This window comes from Leopardus geoffroyi, chromosome D1 (genome assembly GCF_018350155.1).
Source record: "Leopardus geoffroyi isolate Oge1 chromosome D1, O.geoffroyi_Oge1_pat1.0, whole genome shotgun sequence".
NCBI lineage: Eukaryota > Metazoa > Chordata > Mammalia > Carnivora > Felidae > Leopardus > Leopardus geoffroyi.
In genome coordinates, this window is record NC_059329.1 from 70,145,691 (window position 1) to 70,162,284 (window position 16,594).

The window sequence follows — 16,594 nt, forward strand, 5'->3', positions numbered from 1 at the left end:
TCACAACCCCAGTGCATATCTTTCTGCCCACGGGTCCTGTCCCCGTGCTTTAATAAAATCACCTTTTTACACCAAACACATCTCAAGAATTCTTTCTTAGCCATTTGCTCGTGAACTTCAAATTTCATCATCTGGCGCCCAGGGTGGGGCATTGAGTCTTCCCTTCTGGACTCCGAGCCTTGTTGCAAAGTTGGTGAATACTTTCTCTTTTCTTCCTTTACTCCTATTTCAGGGGCTTTTCAAGGAGTGTGGTCTTATTGGAACACTTTCATGTCGATTGCTCAGGCTGTAATCCTCTAGCCTGTGGAGGAGAAATTCTGCCTTTTGGCTGGAAGTTGGTACTCTGGCCGGGATGGTAATAAGACCCAGATACTTGATGCCCTCTCTTTATTTCTGTCCTTACAAAGTTATCTGTGCTGGGCACGAGACAGCCACCTAAGTGACTAGCACGACTGCTGATCTTAAAGACTCCTGTGTGAGGTTTCCTCTTTATTGGTCTAATGTGATCCCCTCCACATCCCTGGTCTAGCTGCTTCTGGCTGAGAAACTTCTACTGGGAGCTGGCTGAAACCCAACCGGGAACTGTTTCCTAGGGAAGTTGTCTGTAAAGACTATATGTGTTGGAATGTCACTTACATCATGATGGATTTCTGTCTTTACTGTTTTCTGTCAATGTCCTCTACTAACTACAGAATGGTGAAACTTTTCTAGTGTTTTCCGTTGGTTAAAAATGGCACAGCCTTCAAGGAAACTAAGGCATGACCTTCATGGCATCTCCTCAAGACAAGGTAAACTAAGGCACAGCCTTTTACAGCACGGCTTTCAAGGCATGGCATGGGCACAGTATTTTGGTCCATATACCAGGCACCCATTTGTAGTATAGGATGCAATGGGGAAGCTAAGGGATGCTAGCATCCCTTTTCTAGGGCCCCTTAGTGGCTGGTTGGTGATCATAACAGTTTTGTTTGAGGGACTCCTCTGGTCGCTTTGATGCCAAGAACCTCTGATGTATCCTTCGTGGTATACCCCCTGGAAGTTGAGGGCAGGGATTTTTGGTAATGGACCTTCTCTACTTTTCTAGAAACATGGGATCTTCAGTCCCCAGGGACTGTCCCTTGGGATGCCTTTTAACCCACTAGAATCAATTCAAATTGCAAAATTTAGGAAAGGACTGATCTTTCTGTAACACTGACTAGCCTTAATGCAATCTATCGGTTAAATCTCTTCTGCAAGAAACAGGGCAAAATGGACTGAGGTATCCTGTCCAGACTTTCATGGCCCTAAATCAGGATCCGGACCTGAGGGCCACTTGCAGAATGTGTTTGCCCAAATGTGTTTGGCCACTAACCAGGCCGATAAACTTCCTTCTGATAATTGGATGATTGTCTAAACAGGTCTCCTCTGAATGAACCCAGGTTGCCAGAGGAAACACAGGCCATCCTTAATGAAGGGGACACTGACACTCTCTCTTTTACTGTTCCTCCTTCGTCATAGACTCAGGTTACTCTAGCTGTATGTGGGGGCTCTTACTATTCATTTCTTGAGTTAATGACTATGATAATTGGAACCAATTGTCTCTTGTTAGTCTACCTCAGGAAGGAGACTTTTAAGGAATATTCCCAAGCAGCTGCCGTTGTTTCGGGGGAAGTTCCCTGTCTCTGGCCTGACATGGACTGCCCATTTCCACTTGTTGGTGGGGGAAAAAAAAATAATCTGCATATGCTCATTTGTCCAAGCTGATGGCTTTAGGATTGGGAGACCTCGTTCTCTCTCCACTGGCTTTTATCCACCTCCAGCATTCCTGGACGCATCTCACCTCTTCTGCATTCCACTCCCCCTTTTCCTGTTTCTGCACAACTTTGGGTGCAACCTGCATCTTCCATGCTTCTGGCACCATTAGCCCCTCCTCCTTTCCTCGCTATCAAGGAGTGAAGAGCACTCCCTTGGACTTAACACTGCCCACTTCAGATTTCTTCACTGGGACCCCAGGTAAAAATTGACAATGGTGAACAAAGTGATGGACTTCATGAGGGGACCCAAGTGGAACATATTTGGTATTTGAACTAATTTAAGCTTGTTGGTTTAATTAAGATGCACATGTCTTTAGAATTATCAGCACTAAATACAAGACTTTTTCTACCTAGGTTTACTGAAGGTCAGATAAGCTCTTGAATATCTCTGTTGCAATTTGTCAGCAAAAAGATGGCTAAAAATGATGGTTAATTTTATCTGTCTCAGGGTTTTCATGGAAAATTGTTAAGTTAGCTTTCAAGGTCTTTGGTAACCCGAAACTTTTGTTTGGATGATAAACTGGATTGAATTCATTGAACATCCAGGTCTTTAACAAATATGATAAAATGCTTAAGCATTATTAAACATAGGTTTATGCTTTTGACTTATTGCAGAGACAGTAAGGATATTTGGGTCTGTTGGAAAAGCTGCTTTGTGCTTAGTTGATTCATAAATTTGCCATCTAAAAAATTCTGGTGTCACAGTTCCCAATTAGTTACCACTTAGTTTTCACTGGAGACTAAAGTTTCTAAGACTTAAAATTCTGCTAGATGTAACTAAGACTGATGGAAATAGGAAAAGGCAACTCTGTATGTAGAAAAGTAGGAGATATGTAAGAAAAATATAAGGAATGAAAATACATTTTTGTTGAAGGTAAAATAAAATAATTTTGTCCTAAATGAGACTGGTTGTTTGTAGAGAAAGGGCTTGGGACAAAATCTGAATGCAAAGGAAAGTTGTAGAAGGTTCGTGAAGGGAAATCTTTGGAAAGGAATTTTATGTGTGGTTAGGACAGACTAAGGTTGAAATGAAATGGATTTTAAAAATACACTGGTATAAGATTAAAATTCTGCTTTTCTCTCTGTTTAAAAGACAAAGTTTTCTTGGATTGTTGATCTGCTCTTGATAAAAATAAATTTGTAAACAAAGGTCTATTCTCTTTTGTCTGCTGGGAGAACCAAAGCTTCTGTTTTGTCTTTATCAAGTCTTTGATTACTTAAAACTTCAATGTTAAAGGAGCTAGGTTTTGCTAACAACTGTATAACCCTACGTATTTGCCTTTAGAATCTCTTATTGCCACCGTGGTTAAATAAATAAGATTTGTGATGATCTGTAATCCTATTTAGGATGTGCTTTATAACTTTCTAAGGTTTTAACAAACTTTCCAGGATTTTAAATTGTAAGTGAAATCTTTTTGACCAATTGGATGTTTTTATTTGGTACGTTACTTGGAAAGCCCTGTCAAACATGATGGTAAGCCTTTGGTTGTGTTGCTTGGTAAATGCTATAACTGCTCAAATATATCCATAAAATCCCCAAAGTTTTAATATGTTTTGGCATAGGGTCATCACTTGATATTCCAGTTGTGGAAGTGTTATGTGTCACAGAAATAACGGAGTTTCCTTGTCAGTTGCATCATACTGAACTCTCCTTTAACCATGTCCATTTTTGAGTCTTTTGTCATTTATAGTTATTGTTCTGATGCTCTTACAAAACGTGTTTCATCTTCAAGGATGTTTATAAAAAGGAATTTTAGGACAAATACATGTATTTGACATCTTTAAGATCATAAAACAAATGGGTAAAAATTTACAGAACTAAAAAGTTGCATTCAAATTGAACAAGAATTGGTAACATGGGACTAAATAAACGGAGGGAGATTATAGTTTTGTGACTCTTGTTGGAAATATTGTTGGTTCTCTAATGTTTGCCCTTCCAGGTTAAGTAAACTTTCTCTTAAGATATCTATGACATACAGAAAACTGATAAAGTATTCATTTGTAAACAAACTAAAGCATTTAACTTTTCTCCCTACCTCAACCCTCTGAAATTCAAAAACTCTCAGTAAGTATTCTTTCTTTCATGGCAATTACAGTTGTTTGCATAAGTTCAATAAGAATCTGTTCTCCTTGTAACAGGTCACCATTGGAAATACTGGTTATTTTACCAAGTCTTTGACTGGAATGTCATATTTGAGAGCAACATACATACACTCAGATATGACCAAACAGTTTTAAGGAACTAAGATTGACTTTATGAAGCACGAAGCCAGTAAAGCCCCTTGGAAATGTTGGCCTGATACCTTGCTTACAGAGTTCCCAGCAGCCTTGTTAGGTGAGTAAAGATGTCACTTCCTGGCAGGTGCAGCCACCTCAGGATACTTTGGGACCTCTTAGAAGGAATTTGCCCAAATGCAGGCATGTCTGATGGCAAGTACTTGGCATGGCTTCTGGCCTAGAGAGGCTACTGAAAATTCAATCTAGAGAGAGATTCCTTATAAAAAGTTCCAGCAAAGCAAAATTTGAAAGATCTATATGACCAATCTCTGTTCTTGCTGAGCTTATGTAAATAATTAGGCCTAGTTTGTTAAAACTGGACTTGTTCTACAAATGAATTAGTCTTGATTTGGCTATCTCTAGGAATGAAGGTTGTTAGAAAAAATTATGTTTCATGGCAGTGCTCCTTAAGACAAGGTAAACTTTATGGATGTTAAATTCGAGTTCTGATTGTCTTTAAATGTTTGTTGTTTTCCTGGACTAGACAACTTGAGGTAAACTTCAAAGGAATTGTCACAAAACTCAAGTATAGACAATCTTTTTGCCTGTTGCTCTATGGGCCATTCAGAGGGATCACCACAAACATTTGAGTTACAAACCAGCAAAACCCATCTGATTCCCACCGCCTATTCTCACTCCATCTGAGGATGCTTCAGGCCTGACATCTAAGAATCTTTTCCCTGGCAGCCCTCGAGACTCAGACACTCGGTTTTGTAATTTTGCTCTAACCATTAACCTGTATTTTTTTTTCTTGTTTCTCTTAGAGTGCCTCCAATTGTTTATTAAACAAAACAGAGTCTGTATGTTGGTTCATACCACCTATTACACAATCAAAGCCTTAAATGGCTCAAAATAACATCATTAAACACTAAAATAACTCAAATGCATTAAACAGTTCTACAAAATAAAAAATGGCATTAGCTGTTTTAACTGCTGCACAAAGTGGAACTTGCACTCTCATAAAAACAGAATGCTGTGTATACTTTCCAGATACCACAAAAATATTTCTGAATATCCAACTGACAGATACTCAAATTAGCGCTTTAAATGATCCCTCTCTTTCCTTTAATAATTGTTTAAACTCCTGGACTGAAGAAAGATTTTTGTCAACTATCAAAGGACTCTTATTTGGGCCTCTTTTCCTTCTTGTTATTTTAATCATGTTTTGTTGTTTTCTCCCATGTCTCTCCACCTGGTGCCAAGACGCCTTCACTGCCACAACTTCAAGCCAGCAGATGATACTTTCTGTTCAAGGACACTCCCATATGTTATCAACTCTAGATATAGCCACCTTAGCCTTTCCTAACTCCTATTAAATTTTCAACTGACCAACCTTGACCCATAGATAGGTACATCTCTACGCCTCTATTCAGCAGGAAGAAGCTATGGAAGATGAGACCTACCTTCAGCAACCTTAAAGATTTAAAAGGGTCACAGTTGTTCAGGGAGGAAAATGATGAGGGAAACAAAGGCAAGAGAAACGTAGCTTAAATTAAATCTCCTTACAGCTTGCAGCCCACTGATACCCCCTTGAAAACATGCAGAGAGTGACCTTCCTCAAGCAACTCATGGCTGCCTTACTTCCTTAATGTTTTTCTTTTATTAAACACTAAAAATAACCTTATCTTATAGCCCCTCAAGGTCCTGAAAGCCTTGCTTTCCAATTCCTTAGAGACTTACACTATTCCTAACCCCCACTAACTTAAAAGTATATAATCAGGGGCGCCTGGCTGGCTCAGTTGGTTAAGTGTCTGACTTCAGTTCAGGTCATGATCTCACGGTTTGTGAGTTCAAGCCCTGCATCTGGCTCTGTGCTGACAGCTTAGAGCCTGGAGCCTGCTTCGGATTCTGTGTCTCCTTCTCTCTCTGCCCCCTCCCCCACTTGTGCTGTCTCTCTTGGTCTTTCAAAAATAAATGTGTAAAAAAAAAAAAAAAAAAAAGTATATAATCAGTCACTCCTCACAATCCCAGTGCAGCTTTTTCTGCCCACGGGTCCTATCCCTGTGCTTTAATAAAATCACCTTTTGCACCAAAGACGTCTCAAGAATTCTTTCTTAACTGTTTGCTCAAGAACTCCACCAAGTACTGTCCATCCTGAATTAATAGGAGGTAGAATATATGACTTTTAAGTCATATATTAAGTCATATTTATTTATAAATATATAAATACCATTTTTTCAAAGGTAAAAAGAGAAACTACTTTGGCCTAACTTGCCCTTATATAGTTGAGATCTGTGGAGGAAAGGGTTTGTTAAAGTATTTTGAGTTGTACATTTTTAAAAAAGTTTATATATTTTTGAGAGAGGGGGAGAGAATTCCAAGCAGGCTCCATGCTGTCAGCGTGCATCCCGTCATGGGGTTTGATCCCACGAATTGTGAGATCATGACCTGAGCCAAAATCAAGAGTTGGACAGTTAATCAACTGAGCCACCCAGGTGCCCCTTTATATATATGTTTGTGTTAAAATTACTCCTACATGTGATAATGGGGTTTAGGTCTGAAGGGATAATGGTGTTTTGGTCTGAAGGGATTGATTCTCTATTAAGTCCTGAGATTGTGTTTATCATCCATCTAGTTTGAATGATGATTCTAAATAAAGTTCTTAGAAATACATGGTTTTAAAAACTTGTAGGTTGCACCTAAAATAAAATCGTAATGATGGTTTTGACATTAGGCAGAAGCCTCAGGAGATAGGAACAGTTGAATTAGCCGCTAATGAGACACTGGACTGTTTGAGGATCTAGTGAATTTTAGGTGTATTGCTTTAAAGTGATAACCTTTGTGACCTGTTAGAGTTAATAATTCTCTGAGGATCTAATGTACTACTGGGAAAGAAGTTAACTCTAATACATAGACTTTGAGAGCTAGAAGAGGAAGCATTTAACCATTAGTGATTTGGCCTCCTTTTCAATGAATTTTATGAAGGATGAGAGCAGTTAATTGACTGGCACAAGGTCAGGTGGTTAGTGGCATTCCCAAAAGTGTAGTTACTCATTAATGAGTTTTGGTAGGTCTGTTGTGCTTATTTATTTTGACTGTTTTCATTCTGGATCTCAGTTTTTAGAAAAGAAAGTATCTTTACAGTAGGGTTTTTAGCATTGTGGCTTTAAGTCTCAGTTGATAAATTGACTAAGAATTACCTGAATTTTTATACTCTTGGTGTTTTTACTTTGCTGTACGTGTTCTCACCCCATCTTTAGCACAATAACCCACGGTTGTTACAGGCTTATTGGGTAGGGTTTTTAGGAGCTTAAATCAGTTTCACAGCTGGAAACAGATACTAAGAATCTACAAAGTCATCAAACACTTCCCTCATGTTTTCTTTTTTCTTTTTCTTTTTTTTTCATTTGAGAGAGAGTGTGCACATGGGCGAAGAGACAGAGAGAAAGAATCTTAAGCAATCTCCACATTCAGCACAGAGCTGATGTGGGGCTTGATTCTACAGCCCTGGGATCATGACCTGAGCCGAAATGAAGAGTCAGACACTCGACCAACTGAGTCACCCAGGCACCCCTCTCTCATATTTTCTGTACCTTTCTGGGCTGATTCCTGCCTGACATTTAGTTGCAAGCTATATCTATGAACCTGGCAAAATTTTAAAGGTAAACCAGGAAAGGATTTTTGAGAAGAGGGTTTGTTATGGGATTTAGTCCTTTTGAAGATATTTTTTGATGATTCCCAGAACTAGAGACTGGAGGGATCACTCATATCCAAGTTCAGAGAAGTTATTCCGTAAAGGGCCTGATTCCAAGTCCTTATATTACATTTGGTTGGTGTAGATTTGATAGGCAGGGAGAGCACCTGCCCCTACATTAGTGGCCCTGTAGTCAGGGTAGGACCCTTAAAACAGTGCTTCTCAAGTTGTTTTAATCCCAGCCATTTAGCTGGGTCATTTTTTAACTCAATAATTCCCACTTTTGGTGGAAAAAAAAATAATTGTCAATGTCCAGGCATTTTGGAGGGAGAGAGGTTTTCTTCAGCATTTAGGGATATGGATAGTTCCTAGTTGAATTATGAAAAATATATTTGTCTTAAAGTCTAGACTAGTTAGAACACTGTAGGTCTCAAATCCTCATGATGCAATTGTTTAATACATTCTGCAGGTATAATAAAACAAATAAAATGTATGAAGCTTAACTAATGCAAATTTTTAATTAAAAAGTAAAAATAATAACTCAGACAATACAACTTCATCAACAGTGAGTGCCTCTCTTGAAATTACATTGGGGCGCCTGGGTGGCGCAGTCGGTTAAGCGTCCGACTTCAGCCAGGTCACGATCTCGCGGTCCGTGAGTTCGAGCCCCGCGTCAGGCTCTGGGCTGATGGCTCAGAGCCTGGAGCCTGTTTCCGATTCTGTGTCTCCCTCTCTCTCTGCCCCTCCCCCGTTCGTGCTCTGTCTCTCTCTCTGTCCCAAAAATAAATAAAACGTTGAAAAAAAAATTTTTTAAAAAGAAATTACAGAATTTCACCTTTTGAGTGTGCGTATGTGGTAGGAGCTTTGTAGCATTGGGAGTTGCACCAGCCAGAGTTATTAACTGTATACAGATTGAAGTCTTTGGTACTTTTGAACAACCTGGTCATTTTTGCACGTCTTAATAACTGACTTGATAGTTTATTCATAAGTAGTCTTTTAAAAAACATTAAAAAAATTTTTTTTTAATGTTTATTTATTTTTGAGACAGAGAGAGACAGAGCATGAACGGGGGAGGGCCAGAGAGAGAGGGAGACACAGAATCTGAAGCAGGCTCCAGGCTCTGAGCTGTCAGCACAGAGCCCGACGCGGGGCTCAAACTCACAGACCGTGAGATCATGACCTGAGCCAGAGTCAGATGCTTAACCGACTGAGCCACCCAGGTGCCCCTTAAAAAACTTTTTAAGTTTATTTATTTGGGGGGGGGGGGGTTGGGGTAGAGAGAGAGGGAGAGAGAATTCCAAGCAGGCTCTGTGCTGATGTCCGCACAGAGCCTGATGTGGAGCTCAGTGTCACCAAGTGCTTGACCTGAGCCTAATCAAGAGTCAATGCTTAACGGACCGATCGTTAACTGAGCCACCCAGCCACCCCAATTCATAAATAATCTTATGCATCAAAGGAATATCATGCTAAAAAAAATTTTTTTTCATGTTTATGAGAGAGTGAGAGAGCTTGTGGGGAAAGGGCAGGGGAGGGAGACACAGAATCCGAAACAGCCCCAGGTTCTGAGCTGTCAGCACAAAGCCCAAAAACTGAGATCAAGACCTGAGCTGAAGGGATGCTCAACTGACTGAGCCACTCAGGTGCCCCAGAAGATCATGCTTTTTAAATCATTGGGATTTAAATCCATGGGAGATTTGGCCTATTTTTGGATAATCATTACCTTAGAAGGTAATTTGTGAGCTTTTCAGGAACGTTGTTTCCCTAGCTGTATTGGGAAATTTATGAAGGCTTAGGGGTCTGTGGCCTGCTTTACCTGGGGACATTTGGTAGTCTTCGATATGCTAATACACTTTATTGATTTCTAGTTGGGATAAAGTATACAGTTTCCCAGCCCCATTTACCATGGTTTGGAAAATGCTGCCTTGGAGGATGTATGTACCTGTTTTTAGGTTCAGCCTTGAGAACAGATTCAAAAGGTGCATAAGAAGGTGACACAAGAGAAACAGGAAATACAGCATACAGCATAAAGCAGAAGCTTCAAAGCACTTTTCTGCTGTTCAGGGTTGCAAGGCGTTTGCTGTAATAATCAGACGGAGTCTGAACTGCTTCTAAACTGAATCTAAACTACTTTTATAACCAGTGAAATACCTGATTCTGCCAGCTTGTTCTCAAAGATCTTAATCTTCATGAACAGATTTTGGTAGTTTTAAATTACACCACACAAGATCTGCCTGAGTCCATTTTTGGGAAAATCTGTAGGTGGTCAAATGTAATGTTTGTGGTAAATATGATATGTTTTCCTCTTAACATTAGGAATTTGAAATATTTTTGTGTTAGTCTTTCGATATATTATGGAGTCAAATGCACAACTCCCATGAATTGCTAAGCACAATTTTAGTTGTGTTGGAAAAGTTCAAGAAGCCCGGTGTTTGGTGGTACACTTAAAGTATTAGTACGCCTATGTATATTTGAATCCTATATTTTCACTTTTCTTTTTTTTTTATTAAATTTTTTTTTCAACGTTTATTTATTTTTTGGGGGACAGAGAGAGACAGAGCATGAACGGGGGAGGGGCAGAGAGCGAGGGAGACACAGAATCGGAAACAGGCTCCAGGCTCTGAGCCATCAGCCCAGAGCCTGATGCGGGGCTCGAACTCACGGACCGCGAGATCGTGACCTGGCTGAAGTCAGACGCTTAACCGACTGTGCCACCCAGGCGCCCCTCACTTTTCTTTTTTAAAAAAATTTTAGTATTTATTAATTTTGAGAGGGAGAGAGAGAGCACGTGCAAGTCGGGTAGGAGCAGAGAGAGGGAGAGAGAGAGAATCCCAAGCAGGCTCTGTGCAGTCAGTACAGAGCCTGATGCAGGGCTTGAACTCAGGAACTGTGAGTTCATGACCTGAGCCAGAATCAAGAGTCAGACACTTAACCATCTGACCCACTCAGGTGCCCCTGTATTTCACTTTTCTGAGTAAGTATCAGGATAAAAATTTTCATTAAGGTAAGGAGAAAGCATTGCACAATAGTTTAAGAAAGAATCACGTGGCTTATGACAACTACTTTGTAAAAATTATTTTCTCCCAGAATAGAATTGAAGATATGGATTTACTACAAGCAATTACCAAACTGTTAATCGGAGCTCAACCCTTCTTCGTAGGCTTTACAGTAGAGAAGTTACCCCGCTGGTACAGGCCTTGAGGACAGAAACAGAAACAAAGGGAAATGGATATTGCTGAAAACTTTAAATTTTCTTGTCAGCAGATAATCTTCATTCTGTAGAATTGACATTTACTTTCTGACGGAGGAGAATTTGACTTTTTAAGATGTCTTTTGTTTTTTTACATCACTCCAAGGAATTTGGAGTCTGAATTTTGTTAATGGCTAAGACTTTCCAGGATAATGAAGCCTTAGAGTGCATGCTTATTGGAGTATGTGTACAAAATAGTTATGTAGTGCCCCTAAAAGAACTAATGAACCTATTGAGATTCCTTACCACCAAGAAGTATCTCAGACACTGAGGAAGATAGGATTCAGAGAGTTAAGTATTCGTATGCCAATGTCTGTGTAGGCAAACAGAGTGCCCATTATATCTCCTTCAATGGGTGCTCACAACAGGGTTGGACACTAGCATCTTTTATTGAAAAAAGAAATGTTAACCAAGATGCTACAGCCATTCTTTTGTTTGTGGAAAAATGCCTCATAAGCCTTAATTTTTGAAAAAGGAGAAAGGAACCCACTATTCTTACCAGCTTGAGTACAGTAAATAGTGTACATTTTGAGTTTGCATTTTGGCCCCTTGTTTGTTGCTTACAGCTTACTTGCAGAGGCAGTTTTTTTTTTTTTTTTTTTTATGTTGAGTTTTGAAACAGCAAATAATGATTACAGAGTTATTAAAATATAGCAGAAAGACACAAGACCAGTGGTTTCCAGTATGCCTCCAGATGGAAGACAATCAGAAATCTTGAAGTATATATACTCTTCATAGTCAAACTGAAATGAGTTGGCTTGCTTTTGGCCAGAAGTGTGTCAACTCCAAGTGGTAACTTACTGATTAGAAGCTGACAAGTAAACAAGCAAAAATGAAATTTTTATTCAGTAAATGAGGTTGTTTGGTAAAAGGCAAAATATTTCAAAGTATGAGGCCCGTGCAGCCATTTTTTTTAGTTTTGGGTGGCTGAAAATATGTAATAAGAAACAACTCTTTGTTGTTCCCGAGGGCCATGAAATAGGTCCAACATGGGTTAAATAGTTGGCAGTCTCAAAAGTAATAAATTTGTCATTATTTCACCATGTTCTTCGTGGCAGGTGGTGTTGTCTGAAGATAGTCTTAACAGTATCTCCCATTGCACATGCTCTTTCATTGTGACCTTGACTCTTCTCTCATCCTGAGGTGGGGTTTATGGCCCCTTCCCTTGAATTTGAGTGGTCTTGTGACTCATTTGTAACCAGTAGAATGTAGGAGTAGTTATACTTGTGTGACTTTCAAGGCAAAGTCAGAAGAGGTTACAGAGCTTCTGGCCTAGCTCACCAGAATACTGGTTGTGAAGCCTGTAGCAGCTTTGTAAGCAAGCTAGCCTGAGACTGCCATGCTGCAAAGAAGCCCAAACTACTTCATGTGGAGAGATGCAAAGGATCTAAGATCCTGAGCTAGAACTTTTCAGCTAGAACTGTTTAGTTGAATTCCTTCCCAAATTCTTAACTCAAAAATATCGTGAGAGAGATTAAAATGGTTATTGTTGTTTTAAGGTACTGAGTTTTTTAGTGATTTTGTTACATAGCAGTAGATAATCAGAGTCCTGCTTTTCCTGAATCTGCTACTATATCTTGAGATTTGACAATGTGCCAATGCACAGTAAGGAATACACCCCAATGATTGGTTCTGGGATCTCAACATTAACCTTATTTTGATCTTTCACTTTTGGAATATAAAGCTTTTTTTTTTTTTTTTTTTCTGTTTTATCCTGCACCCATTTGGAAAAGCCATTCCATTTTTAAGTATTTAGTAGAGTGTATTTTGGTAACTGAAGCTGTATCACATGTGTTGGAAAGTGTCCATGATATTATGGCATGAGAGCACATGCATCATCTTTAGAAGATCTTTCCACTGTACCCTAATTTTAGTTGCTATGGTATTTGGCTTTCTATTAGTTTCCTAGGGCTGCTGTAACAAAGTACCACAAACTGGGTGGCTTTAACCAACAGAAATTTATTGTTTCATAGTTCTGGAGGCTAGAAGTCTGAAATCCATGCTCCCTCTGAAACCTGCAAAGGAATCCTTCCTTTCCTCTTCCTAGGTTTTTGGTAGCAATTTTGATGTTCTCTGGTTTGTAGCTGTATAACTTTAATCTCTAGTTTTGTTGTCACATGGAGTTCTCTGGAGTTCTCCCTCTGTATCTCTGTGTCTTCACATGGCCCTCTTCTTATAAGAATACCAGCGATAATTGGATTAATGACCCACTCTGCTTTAGTGTGACATCATTTACTTTAACTAATTACATCTTCAAAGATCCTGTTTCCAAATAAGGTCACATGCTGAGGTACTGGGAGTTAGGAATTCAAAAGATCTCTTTTGGGGGAACACAGCTCAATCCATAACAGGCCTCAAGGGAGATTGGTATAATTCTGTTTTAACCATTTACGCATTTTTACTCCAGATTAGATGTGAAGGGGGTTTTTCACCAGTACCTATGAAGTCTGTTCTCTGCACATTAAGTCCATCTTTTCGGCATGCACACATAATACACATAAAATTTGATTGTAGTTTTTAATGGTTTAGGCTCATTGACCCTTTGAGAATCTGATAAAAGCACTGGATTCTTTCCCTAGAAAGATGTATAGATGTATGCTTGGGAGTGCGTACTTGTGCACATACACAACAACATTTTGTTAACGTGTTCTTGGACCTCTACCCCTATCCCTGCTCCCCAAAGTCTGTTCATGAACTTCTGGATTAGAGAGTTAACAAATTTAGGTTACTTAGAGATACCTAATCCCCATCTCTTTTAGTGGAAAAACAAAAGGAAAAACAAGAAGCTGAGGCCCTCATGGTTATTGTAGCTACACTCAGTTTTCTGGAGGATTTTCATTTTTATGTGATATTTATCATGTGCTTAGTCTCTTTTCCTTCTCTTCCTGCTCCCCACTCCCATATAAAACCTTTAGCTAAGGAAAATTGTAAATAATGTTATACTTTTCTGTAGAGAAGAATAGTCTAGGTTCTTTTAGACGTGGATCAATATAAACAGACTTTTATATCTTGCTACTCTCTGTTATTTTTTGATTTTTACATCAAAATTATTTTATAAAGGATAGTAATCTAGGGTTTCTGAGTCTGCAACAAGAGTGTATCCTGTGCTCTTCTTCATTTGTAGCCTTTTCTCCAACATAATATTGCCCAAACCTCAGCCCTGAACATTTTAATAGGCTTTCCTTTGAAAAGTAACAGATTTTTTTACACACTTTGAAACAGACTATAGGTTATGTCTTCATTTTGCATTTAGCCTCTGGCATATTTCTGTTTCTGAAGCCTGGCATTCATGTATTGGCTTGTTTTTGACGATATTACATCAAACAAATATTTACTGTCTGTTTTACATGATACATATGGTAAGTATAGTAGTTGTGAAATCACAGATGAATTTTCAGACCATACTGGTTTCCCTTTGATGCCTTTCTCCTTTGTATTCATTTTTCTGAATATGAAATATTGGAAATCATTGTTTAGAATAGGGGTTGGCAAACTGACTTTCACACTACCTTCCTCTTTGTGAATGAAGTTTTACTGGAACATGTCCATACTCATTCATTTACTTAATTATTCATGGTTGATTTTGTGCCCCAAATGGCAGAATTGAGTAGTTGATATTAAGATTGTATGAATGGCCCACAGAATTGAAAATATTTATTATCTAACCCTTTACAGAAATCTTTGCTAACGGTTTGTTTAGAATATTTTGTAATTCTACCTTCTAAGGATACTTAAAAATTTTTTTTTTCCTACTTTTTAGTTATGGAATCTAAAGGATATTAAAAGACCATTTAGCTCAACTTTTTATCTAGTGTTTGAATTTCCTTTGGTGTTGCTACCACGTGGTCGTCCAGATTAAAGGTCTAGGACAGTGAGACAAAACGGGATTGGATGTGCTATGTTAAACACAGAATAATAACCCCTGGTTGGAAGTCAGTGACTCCCATTGAAAAGATAAATGGACTATCTTATTCTTTGTCCATTGGGTCTCCCTGCTGTCTTCGTTGGTAGGTTTTTACTTTGGGTTTGTTTATGTGGTGAGGGCACAGAGGAGCCAGATTTTAATAGGAGGACCGCTAAATGGATCCTTATTTCAAGATAATAGCTATTAAGTGGTAGAAATTTATAAGAAGATTGATTGAATGGTGAGACATTAACTTGAGACTTTCATATTCAGTGCTTAGTTTTCCTAAATAAATTGATAACTGCTAAAACATAGAACTAAGTCCTTACAAATATACTTTGTCAGATTTTACTGTTTGTGTTAAAAAATGCTGGTGCAGAAAGAAACATACAGGTAGAACAAGTCCAGACTTCACTGCAGAACTGTATTTGGTAGTTCTGTGTACTTGACAACTTAGTGAACATGGTGAACATAGATGAGCTCTCGGGAGATGGAAGAGAGGTGCATCTGATCCCAAGGTCAAGATTATCCTAAAGAGGAATGAATTTCTCACATTGCATTCAGGAAATCCAGTCTGTTAGAGTCTAGTTGTTCAACAGTTTCTTAGTTAACATCTGGTTTTTAATCTAATCTAATAATTTTCCATCTAATAAAGAGAAGGAATGAAAATGTAAGTTATTTATAAAGATTAGCAGAAGATAATATCCCCCCCGCCTTTTTTTTTTTTTTTAACACTACCCTTTTTACTTTTACGACGATTTGTCAAGTGCAGCTCAGTCTCTCTGTCTCTGTCCTGTTTCTTGGTTTGTCTCTCTCTTGCCCACTGTCATATCTCGAGAGTGTTCTTTTTGCTGTAATAAACTTTCCTGCTTCTGTCGCAGAAGAAAAAAAGATTTGTCAAACTTTTTTCCTAACAGTGAAAATGAGTTTGTAAATAGAAGACAGAATATAGTGGAGACTGGCTAACTGAGAAGAAAATTTGTGCTTTCGTATATTTTTTGGTACCCTCTGATTTTTCTATTTTATAAAAAGTGCTTTTAAAAATATATAACACAATGCACCTAGTACATAATTTAACAATGTACAAAAGGATATGTAGTGCAAAGTAAATGCTTTTCATCTCTGTTCCCCACTTACCAAGTTATCCCTCCCAGAGATAACCATCATTACCAATTTTTTGGCTTTTTTTTTTTTGCCAGAAATAATCTATGTATTTATAAGCACGTGCATACTTTTTTTTCATTCCTTTTTTGTTCATAAAGGGTGGTGTATCTTATAGGATATTACTTCTTGGCTTTTAAAATTTATCTTGAGTGCTATTTCTTATCAGTATACATATGTTGAACCGCCTCATTACTTTTTGAGATGCGGAATATGCCATTGTAGGGATATGCCACTTTGCTCATTCACCTGTTGGTGGACATTTAGGTTTTCAGTCTTTTGCTATCTATGTTGCATTAAATACATCATTGCACACACTTGTAAGAATAGCTGCAGGATGAACTTTCAGAAATAGAACTGCAAAGGTAATGAACATGTAAAATTTGATAGATATTGTCAGATTCCCTCCCATGGTTTGCACTAGTTTATATTCCTACCAGCACATAAGAGAGGCTGTTACTTGTGGGGGCACCTGGCTGGCTCAGTCGGTAGAGCACGTGACTCTTGATCTTGGGGTCATGAGTTCAAGCCCCACGTTGGACGTGGAGCATACTTAAAAAAAAAAAAGAGAGAAGAAAAGA

At 38.6% G+C, this 16,594-nt stretch overlaps 1 protein-coding gene across 6 annotated transcripts in view; it reads left to right on the forward strand.

The window, feature by feature from the left end:
- FAR1 (fatty acyl-CoA reductase 1) overlaps positions 1–16,594 on the forward strand; it is a 78,110-nt gene that overhangs the window by 9,017 nt on the left and 52,499 nt on the right. For 2 of the 6 annotated variants that reach the window (XM_045484598.1, XM_045484601.1), the window contains exon 2: positions 3,930–4,125. The exons of the other annotated variants lie outside the window; for them this stretch is intronic. The gene's annotated coding sequence lies outside the window, so the exon portion shown is untranslated. The remainder of the gene's footprint in view (positions 1–3,929; positions 4,126–16,594) is intronic. 6 annotated transcript variants of the gene reach the window in all.